We start from the raw sequence: 9,403 nt of genomic DNA, 5'->3' as shown, positions 1-9,403 counted from the left end.
TTTCGGCATTCGTGGAGGCCAAAAGAAGACGTCGCAGCTGCCCATTAACAGCGAAAGATGAACAACATTCACATGAATTTTTCTGCGAATTGAGAATGTGCAGACGCGTAATTTATAAGCATCAACAGCTGCAGTCCAAGGAAACATCAGTTTGCCAGAGTGAATGTTCGGGCTCGACGGTGCACCATTTCGCTTCGAGTTAAAGAGCATTTAACGAGTGACTAAAAAAAGACAATACACTCACCGCGGTGGCTCGGTGGTTAGAGTGCTCGATCACTGATCCGGCGTTCCCAGGATCGAACCCGACCGCTGCGGCTGCGTTTCGATGGAACCGAAACGCTAAGGCGCCCGTGTGCTGTTCGATGTCAGTGTACGTTAAAGATCCCCAGGTGGTCGAAATCATTCCGAGGCCCTCCAATACGGCGCTTCTTTCTTTCTTCTTTCACTCCCTCGCCTTTTTGTCCTTTCTCTTACGGCGCGCGGTACGGGTGTCTGCCGATATGAGAGAAAGGTAGCCCAATAATAATAATAATAATAATAATAATAATAATAATAATAATAATAATAATAATAATAATAATAATAATAATAATAATAATAATAATAATAATAATAATAATAATAATAATAATAATAATAATAATAATCGGTTTGGGGGGAAAAGAAATGGCGCCGTATCTGTCTCATATACCGTTGGGCACCTTGACCGCGCCGTAAGGGAAGGGGAAAAGGAGGGAGTGAAAGAAGGAAGAAAGAAGTGCCGTAGTGGAGGGCTCCGGAATAATTTCGACAACTTGGGGATCTTTAACGTGCACTGACGTCGCACAGCACACCGGCGCCTTAGCGTTTACCCGCCGCAGTGGCTCAGTGGTTAGGGCGCTCGGCTACTGATCCAGAGTTCCCGGGCTCGAACCCGACCGCGGCGGCTGCGTTTTTATGGAGGAAAAACGCGAAGGCGCCCGTGTGCTGTGCGACGTCGGTGCATGTTAAAGATCCCCAGGTGGCCGAAATTATTCCGGAGCCCACCGCTACGGCAATTCTCTCTTCCTTTCTTCTTTCACTCCCTCCTATATCCCTTCCCTTATTGCGCGGTTCAGGTTTCCAACGATATATGAGACTGATACTGCGCATTCCCTTTCCCCCAAAATTATTATTATTACTTAGTGTTTTTCCTCCATAAAAACGCTGCCGCCGCGGACGGGTTCGAACCCGGGAACTCCGGATCAGTAGCCGAGCGCCCTTACCACTTAGCCACCGCGGCGGGTTGGATTAGCCCCGCTAATCCAGGATATACAAAGCGAAACCAAGATTGAGGTCTCCACTGAACCACGGAGCCGATTGTGCGCTTTTCGTTTCGTGAAAATGAACGGTCTTTGCAAAGTTGTCCACGCCAATGAACTCTATGAACGCCGTCGGCTCACTTGTTTTGTTTGGTTTTTTGAGGAAAGGAAATGGCACAGTAACCGTCTCACATCTCGGTGGACACCCGAACCGCGCCGTGAATTAAGGAAGGGATAAAGGAGGGAGGGAAAGAGGAAACTAAATTTAAAGTTGGATTTTGAGGAAATGTGCGGCGGTGCGCAGCGGCTGAACATCTGTGGCTCGGTGCTACTAGTGGCGCATGCGCAGTAGTGAGTAGGGATCGAGAGAGAGAGAGAGAAATGCGCCATGTGTCGTCACTGCTCCTCGTGCATGCGCAGCACGGCTCTCCAGGAATCACGCGAAACTGCTCAACCTGCGGTCAGTAAAGCTTCCGCTTTAAAAAGAATTTCACACGCTGGCAACACAACACTCAGCCGCTGGTGCGTAAGTAGTGAACCCAAAGGCTAAACCTGACGACGCAATAATTCCTCGAGCCACCCTTTATCCAGGCGACGACTGAGGCCCTGAACCTCACAGAAGAAACTGTGAGAATTGAAAATTGGTTATCGGGGATAGGAAATGGCACTGTACCTTTCTCACATATCGGCGGACACCTGAGACGCGCCGTAAGGGAAGGCAAAAGGCGAGAGTGAAAGAGGAAAGGAAGAAAGAAATGCCGTAGTGGAGGGCTCCGGAATAATTTAGACCACCTGGGGATCTTTAACATACACTGACATCGCACAGCACGCGGGCGCCTCAGCGCTTCGCTTCCATCGAAACGCAGCCGCCGCGGTCGGGTTCAAACCACTCATCGAAATACAAACTTTCCTTTTAAATTTCGCCCACTCGACTTGTCTATATCATTGTTGACCAAGGAACTCATTGCGGTTCCCAAACGTTGTTCTCTATCTTGACTTTCTCAGCGGTTAAATCTGATGTTTCACTTCCAGAGCGCCCTATACGTCAATCACTACCACGATGCTTGCTACCCACAGAACTTTTTGTTAGTAAAAACTAAGCCCTGCATAGTCGGCTGCAATTCGAGAAAGAAGCGACGGATGCCCTACCAAGGAAGCCTTGCAGCCAACGGCGTCGGCCAATTCTCCGGACGCCGCTCTCAATCTGATTAAACGGTGGTTCATCTCCTTTCATATGCCACTCCCTGAGATGTCACGCAGGTCCAAGAGGATTGACTAACCATGAAGTCATGAGAACCAGTCGACGCCTTTGGCTGGAGGGCCTCTTTCGAGAGGAACATGCTGTTTCGTTCTTGAGTTGTATGCCCCGCCGCGGTGGCTCAGTGGTTAGGGCGCTCGACTACTGATCCGGAGGAGTTCCCGGGTTCGAACCCGACCGCGGCGGCTGCGTTTTTATGGAGGAAAAACGCTAAGGCGCCCGTGTGCTGTGCGATGTCAGTGCACGTTAAAGATCCCCAGGTGGTCGAAATTATTCCGGAGCCCTCCACTACGGTACCTATTCTTCCTTTCTTCTTTCACTCCCTCCTTTATCCCTTCCCTTACGGCGCGGTTCAGGTGTCCAACGATATATGAGACAGATACTGCGCCATTTCCTTTCCCCAAAAACCAATTATTAATTTTATTATTATTATTGAGTTGTATTATACCGGGGTTTGGTTCTCGTACCGTTTGTGCAAGTCGATATTTTGGAAATGTGATGTTTCCTCTTGCCTTGAAACTAACAGTTAAAGCCCTTTGTAACGAAGCGGTTTATAACAAATCAACTGATATAACGAAGAAATTATGATTGCACGTGGAAGCTCAGCCAACAGGAGCTATAACGAAGCTACCCTTACAAAGAAGTTATCGCCGGAAACTTTCAACTTCGTGGTAAAGAGGTTCAACCGCTTTAATAGGTGCAACTTTATATGGACCCCTGGCATAACAAGCTGCACAGCATGGTTTATAACGAAATAATGGATATAACGAAGGAATTACGATTCCCCGTGGAAGCTCGGTCAACACTGCATATAACGAAGTAACAGCCGCGAACACACTTTCTACTTTGTTATAACGAGGTTAAGCGAGCTACATGCCATAGCCCAAGGTGAAGCCCTTTTCGGAAAACAGTACGCACCTTGATACTGACATCGCCGCCTGGAGTGGCCTGGTCTCCAGCTTCGGGGGTCTGCTCTGTTACTGCAACGGGCGACGTACATGGTGGCGACGGTGGTAGGGCAGCTGCTGCCGGCTGACTGCGACTCACGGCGGCTGCTGCGGATGCAGGCCGCGGGCTGCTGGCCGCTACGTTGGCGTCACCTGCGGCGGCGGGGGCCCCGTAGCTGGGACGGGAGGCGCTGGGCTGAGCGGTGGGCTGCGCGGTGGGCTGAGCTCTGGGCACCGCGGCAGGGGCCGGGCCGCGGCTGACGGCGCGCGGCTGCGGACTGGGCGCGGCGCCCTGCTGCAGTACTTGCGCGAACAAATCCCGCGGCGTACCGGCGGGCGACGGAGCAGGAGCGGTGGCTTGATTGCCACCGCTGGCCGAAGGCACCGCTGCGAGCCGAAAATGCCCGTTTAACGTAGCGTTCATACATCTGCTGCGTTTGCGATCATAGCGATCGCTACGACACGCATATATACACCGCCGAAAGCTGAAGACTGGACAGCCGTCGCCGGAGCTCCGTTGGTAGAGCACCGGACGCTAAATTCAGAGGTAGTGGGTTTCGGATACCAACGGTGGCATGTGGTTGTTTTCCTTCTGCTTTATAATCAATTATATTTAAAAAGTTTCGTTCTTTCTTCATGGGGGTTTAACGTCGCAAAGAGAGACAGAGAAAGACGGAAAGGCAGGGAGGTTAACTAGGCAACACCCGGTATGCTACCCTACACGTGGGAAGTAGAACGAAGGGAGAGATAGAAAAGGGAGAGAACAAAGGGATATGATCACTTTTCCACGTGTCCGTCGGCCGTTACTTGCAGGGTGCACAGGGCACACACTGATTGTTCACAATCTTGCACTCAGTCCTGAGTCCTTCAAGAACTTTAAAGGTGCCTTCAAAGCTGTCCTCTGCGATGAAGGCGTACTCCAAGGACCCAGACTCTTTAACAAGTTTTTGCCGTATTAAGACCCCACGGATGAACACCACATATTATTAAAAAAAACATCCCTTATGCTTCTTGGTTCGGTCACTGTTGGCCTCCATCATGTATGTCATAACGAGCACCACTTGTCCCTTCCCTTGTCTGCTCAACGGTAAAAGACAGATGGTATAGAGTACCTAGTCGAGGGTTTGACGGAATGCCGTCTGGTCAGGTCAGCAGAATGAATCTTCGGTTTACTGACCATGTGAATATGGTCAGCTGACTTCAGCTAACATATCTGACATGGTCAGTGACCGAAAATTCAGTATACTGTGGTCGAGAGCATACGTCGCAATGGCCGTCCCAACTAAGACAGCTGTGCAAGCCGACAATGGCATGCTCTGTAACTACACACGACTAAACACGCAGCGCCCCCAAACAGCGTCGTATACCCTTTGCACGGAAGAACTGAGTGTGAGGCCCTAGCTGTCGCACAGGGTCTTAATTTTCACACAAATGCGATCAGCCCTCCCCCACAGCAACGAAGAAGCAACAAATGTCCCGCCGCGCATTCAATATATTTGCGACACACGCGCACGCTTTCCTTCTAGTTGTATACTTGAGAACAAAAAAAAAACAATTTTAAATTTAACTTCGCTAACCCTGGAATTCAGCGAAAACAAGGACGCTTGCTAAGCACCTGTGGCTCGTCCACGGCAGCGCCTGCATGGACAGCCGTTCTATAGTATATACACACACGACCACGTGGCTTAGACGTATCTCATGGTCTTACACCCCCATCAAATGTGTTCAGGGTCAAAGGTGAACCCAAATGTCACCTAATGTCAAAGGTCAAAGATCAGAGGTCAACTAAAGGTCATGGGTCAAGGGCAGAGGTCAAGAGTTCCACGCCATAACTGTACCACGTACGGTCATACATGGCTAACATGGTTGGGCTGAAAGTCATTGAAGGCTATTCTCCGGCCTATGCGACTTCTTTACCAACGTGGTGAAGCTTTTCGCTTCGTGTTCAACTGCCGTGACTTCTTTAGTTTCATTCCTTTTAGAGCCCAGTTCGCCCGTTGCTGCGTTCCGCGTCGTAGTCGCTGTAACATGCTACCTGACAGGTGACGTGTTACGGAGTGTGACAGGTGACGTGTTGGCAGGTAGCACCAGAGCGAAGCGCCACCTGACACACGAGAGGAATGGACAGCCGGAAGGCGGCTGCTACGGGACGATGCCGGAGGGTCGCTAGCAACGCAACAGGAACCTGCCAAGCGGTAGCAAGCGGCTTGCGAAGAGCTGCGCTCAAATTCCGAATTACCGTCTGTCATAATGGGTCGTCTGTCTGTCTGTTACTGCCTGGAAGAAAGAAAGGAAAGTGCACAGGCCTGCTCACTGGCTCAAGCCGAGCCACAATCGCTACCACGTGCAGATAGTAGGAGAGTTGAAAGATGGGACAGAAAGACAGGATAGTAAAGACGCGCTAAAGACAAGGCCGATCCCGGAGGTAGTGCAATACTGGGCCAACCGGTGGCGGGAAAGAAGCATCCTTCAAACTCCCCGCCACATTTCCAAAAATAAGTCCAACTTGGACCCGTAAGAGATACTCCACGGGTCCGGACAACTATAATGGGGCGTCAATTTTTTTTTAATTTATATATCGGGCGTAAAGAATGCACCTTTCGTACCGCTGACAACGCTTGCTGTCACGGAGAATGTCAACACATGCTGGTTGTGAGAAACGTTTCCCCAAATCCCTGCCTTTCCTCAAAATCGACGGAGTCCAGAACATCGTCAACGCCAATGCCAATGATCACAATGAACGCGGCGGTGGCGGCTGAATGACGTCATAGCTGTCACGTGGTTTCTCCTCGGTTCAAGGTAAAACTCTCCTACACGGCGAAGCAGCTACGCAAGGTAGTAGTAAAGCATTTCTTTCACAGGAAGGGGACGATTAGATGGCTGCCCGGCCCTATTGAGCTGCGATGTAGGGGCTGCCGCACATGTGGCGAGGGCTGCTTGTCACCGGAAGTACCTGTTGCTAAACCGTCGTCGTCGCTTCAGATGAGGCGGCTGTTGCGAGTCCTTTCTGCCAATCTTTTCTCTCAAATCTCGTTTAACTCTCCAAATGTCTGCCCGTAGCAGCGATTATCTTCACGTGTCAGTGATTACCTGCACGTGGTAGCTACTGTGGATCAGCTTGAGCCGGTGGGCGGGTCCGTGAACTTTTCATTCTTCCCTAAGTCTCAACAACGACAACAAAACTCTGCCACACATCGCACCACACAGCGGGACGCCAAGCTGTTAAGCCGGCTTGATTTCATCCGGCAGCCCCATAGAGTGCGCACTCATACCTAGAAACAAGAGAGACGCAGTCGCGATAAACAGCGACCACAATCCGGGGAAAGAGAGACCTTTGCTGAAAATTGAAAATTGGTTTTTGAGGAAAAAAAGACGCAGTAACCGTCTCGCATATCGCGGCGCACACCTGAAGCACGCCGTAAGGGAAGGGATAGAAGGACTGGGTGCAGAAAGGAAAAAAAGAGGTGCCGTAGTGGAGGGCTCCGGAATAATTTCGGCCTTCTGGGCATCTTTAACGTGCACCGATATCGTACAGCACACGGGAACCTTTGCGTTTCGCCTCCATCGAAACGAGGCCGCCGCGGTCGGGTTCGAACCCGGGTACCCCGGATCAGCAGCCGAGCGCCTTAATCACTGAGCCACCGCTGCGGGTAATCCGGATAGGCCAAGCAAAAAATGCAGCGCAAAGAGATTAAGGAAGCTCAAAAGCGATACCCGAAAGGCGCGGGTTCGATTCCGGCCGCGGCGGTCGAATTTCGATGGAGGCGAAATTGAAGAGGCCCGTGTTATGTGCGTTGTCAGGGCATGTTAAAGAACCTCAAGGTAGTCGAAATTTCCGGAGCCCTCCACTACGGCGGCTCTCATAGCCTAAGTCACTTTGGGACGTTAAACCCAAATAAACCATAAAGAAATCGTAAATGCGCTTAGGGGATTAGGGTGCGGAGCTGCGGAGGTGTTGCTATGCATCAAGAACGGACTAAAACGAGACGGCAGCGCTCGGAAACATGCCGTAGATAAAGGCACTCATCAAGCGGAAGAGCGTTCCACAGCACCTGCTCCGTGTCAGGTCAGCAGCATGGCCGGACCATGCAGGCGCACGGGCGACGCGTGCAGAAGCGCATGCCGCCGCGGCGCACAAAGCCGTTTCGAGCCATCGCGGCGGGGGAAGCGGCCAGAGTGAAGAGGTTCCAAAAATATCGTTGACCCGCCGCGGTAGCTCAGTGGTTAGGGCGCTCGACTACTGATCCGGAGTTCCCGGGTTCGAACCCGACCGCGGCGGCTGCGTTTTTATGGAGGAAAAACGCTAAGGCGCCCGTGTGCTGTGCGATGTCAGTGCACGTTAAAGATCCCCAGGTGGTCGAAATTACTCCGGAGCCCTCCACTACGGCACCTAATTCTTCCTTTCTTCTTTCACTCCCTCTCTTATCCCTTCCATTACGGCGCGGTTCAGGGGTCCAACGATATATGAAACAGATACTGCGCCATTTCCTTTCCCCAAAAAACCAATTATTATTATTATTATTAAAAATATCGACATTTTTCGCTGCAACGCGCTGCTCAATCGCTGTATTCGCTCAGTCGCTTGCACGTGAACCAACCTTAACGCGATATAAAGGCTCTCGAGGTCGCTTCGGCTCAACCAAACGCGGTTTTTTTTTTCTCTCAAGTCACGGTCACTCACGCTCAAATAAAAATGATAGCGAAAACAAACGGGTAACGAAGCTCGTGAATTTCGTTCAGCCTTCTCGCAAAAATTTAATGCTTTAGAACAGAATCATCCTAGCCCACGAGGTTAGGCCTACAGCGCCCACCATGTGACGCCAGATGAACAAAGGGATCGAGCACCCAAACGACAGCGGCGGAGGCCACAGAACCGAAAGGAAATTCGCTACGCACCTGGAGGTCCACCAGCTGAGTCGTTTTTCTTCTTGTCTTTGCGCTCTCCTTTCCCCATTTAGATAGCGGGCCACAAACACAAATGACAATCACCGGAACGGACGTCTTGACTGTTTGCCGAGACCCTTCAGAAAGGCAAAAAGGCTGCGTTGTTACTCTTTTATAGTGACCTTTTCCGCTCCGTGATTCGCTCATATGCTTCGCCACGAGCTGCACGTGTTCCGTCGTCATTGGCTGTGCTTGGAGACGTCATGCGCGTGCCGGCGCTACTGCCTCCAAGAACGCATAAAGAAAAAAAACAATGGATCCAAAGGAAATCGTCGTACGATACCGCGTTACCACTGCTCCTTATGGGAACGCAGTCACGGCGCGTCTCGAACACGCGCGCTGTGGAACTCGAAGACTGCAAATGGACACTGTTAGAAAATTCTGTAAAACTACGGGAAAAGCTGAACGGCTCCCGTCCCGCACGTCGGCGTAATCGCCAAAGTGTAGTTTCGGTTTCGAAACGGGAACTGCTGCGCAATTCAGAAATGTGCAACTAAAGTGCGAAAGACTTGGTACATTCGTGCTATTATGCTCAGCGCTACACAGAGCGATTTCACGCTTATTATAAGCGTCACGCACTGTCAGGCTGTTCGTAAGCGCAAATAGCGTCTTTTATTCTTCGAAACATGATTGTCTTGCGGAGTGATACCACCCCTGGAGCCGCAGCACACAGCGCGGAGTGCCACAAAACGCGGCTGCTGATGCCACTAATGGCGCGTGAACAGCACGTCGTTTGACGGCGACTGCAGCTGTGTGCCAAACAAGACAGCATTTCTTGGCCGGACAAAGCAAGTGCTGCTCGTTTTCAAGGTATGTATACATTCAGCTTTTATCAGCGCTGCGATTATCAAGACAGCACTGTCAGTTGTCGCGGCGAACAACTCACTGTAGGGATCGGCAGCTGCAACGAGAGGAGAAAAAGAAACCATCCGAACGAGTTAGCGCGTACTGTCGCGTGAAATGCAAAGAAAACA

At 51.0% G+C, this 9,403-nt stretch overlaps 1 pseudogene; it reads right to left on the bottom strand.

Annotated features, from left to right (window-relative positions):
- Positions 1 to 5,888: 5,888 nt before the first annotated feature.
- Positions 5,889 to 6,031, bottom strand: LOC144116824 (U2 spliceosomal RNA; annotated as a pseudogene).
- Between the last annotated feature and the right edge of the window lie 3,372 nt (positions 6,032 to 9,403).

Source organism: Amblyomma americanum, chromosome 1 (genome assembly GCF_052857255.1).
Source record: "Amblyomma americanum isolate KBUSLIRL-KWMA chromosome 1, ASM5285725v1, whole genome shotgun sequence".
NCBI lineage: Eukaryota > Metazoa > Arthropoda > Arachnida > Ixodida > Ixodidae > Amblyomma > Amblyomma americanum.
This window is presented reverse-complemented; position numbering and strand designations above follow the sequence as displayed.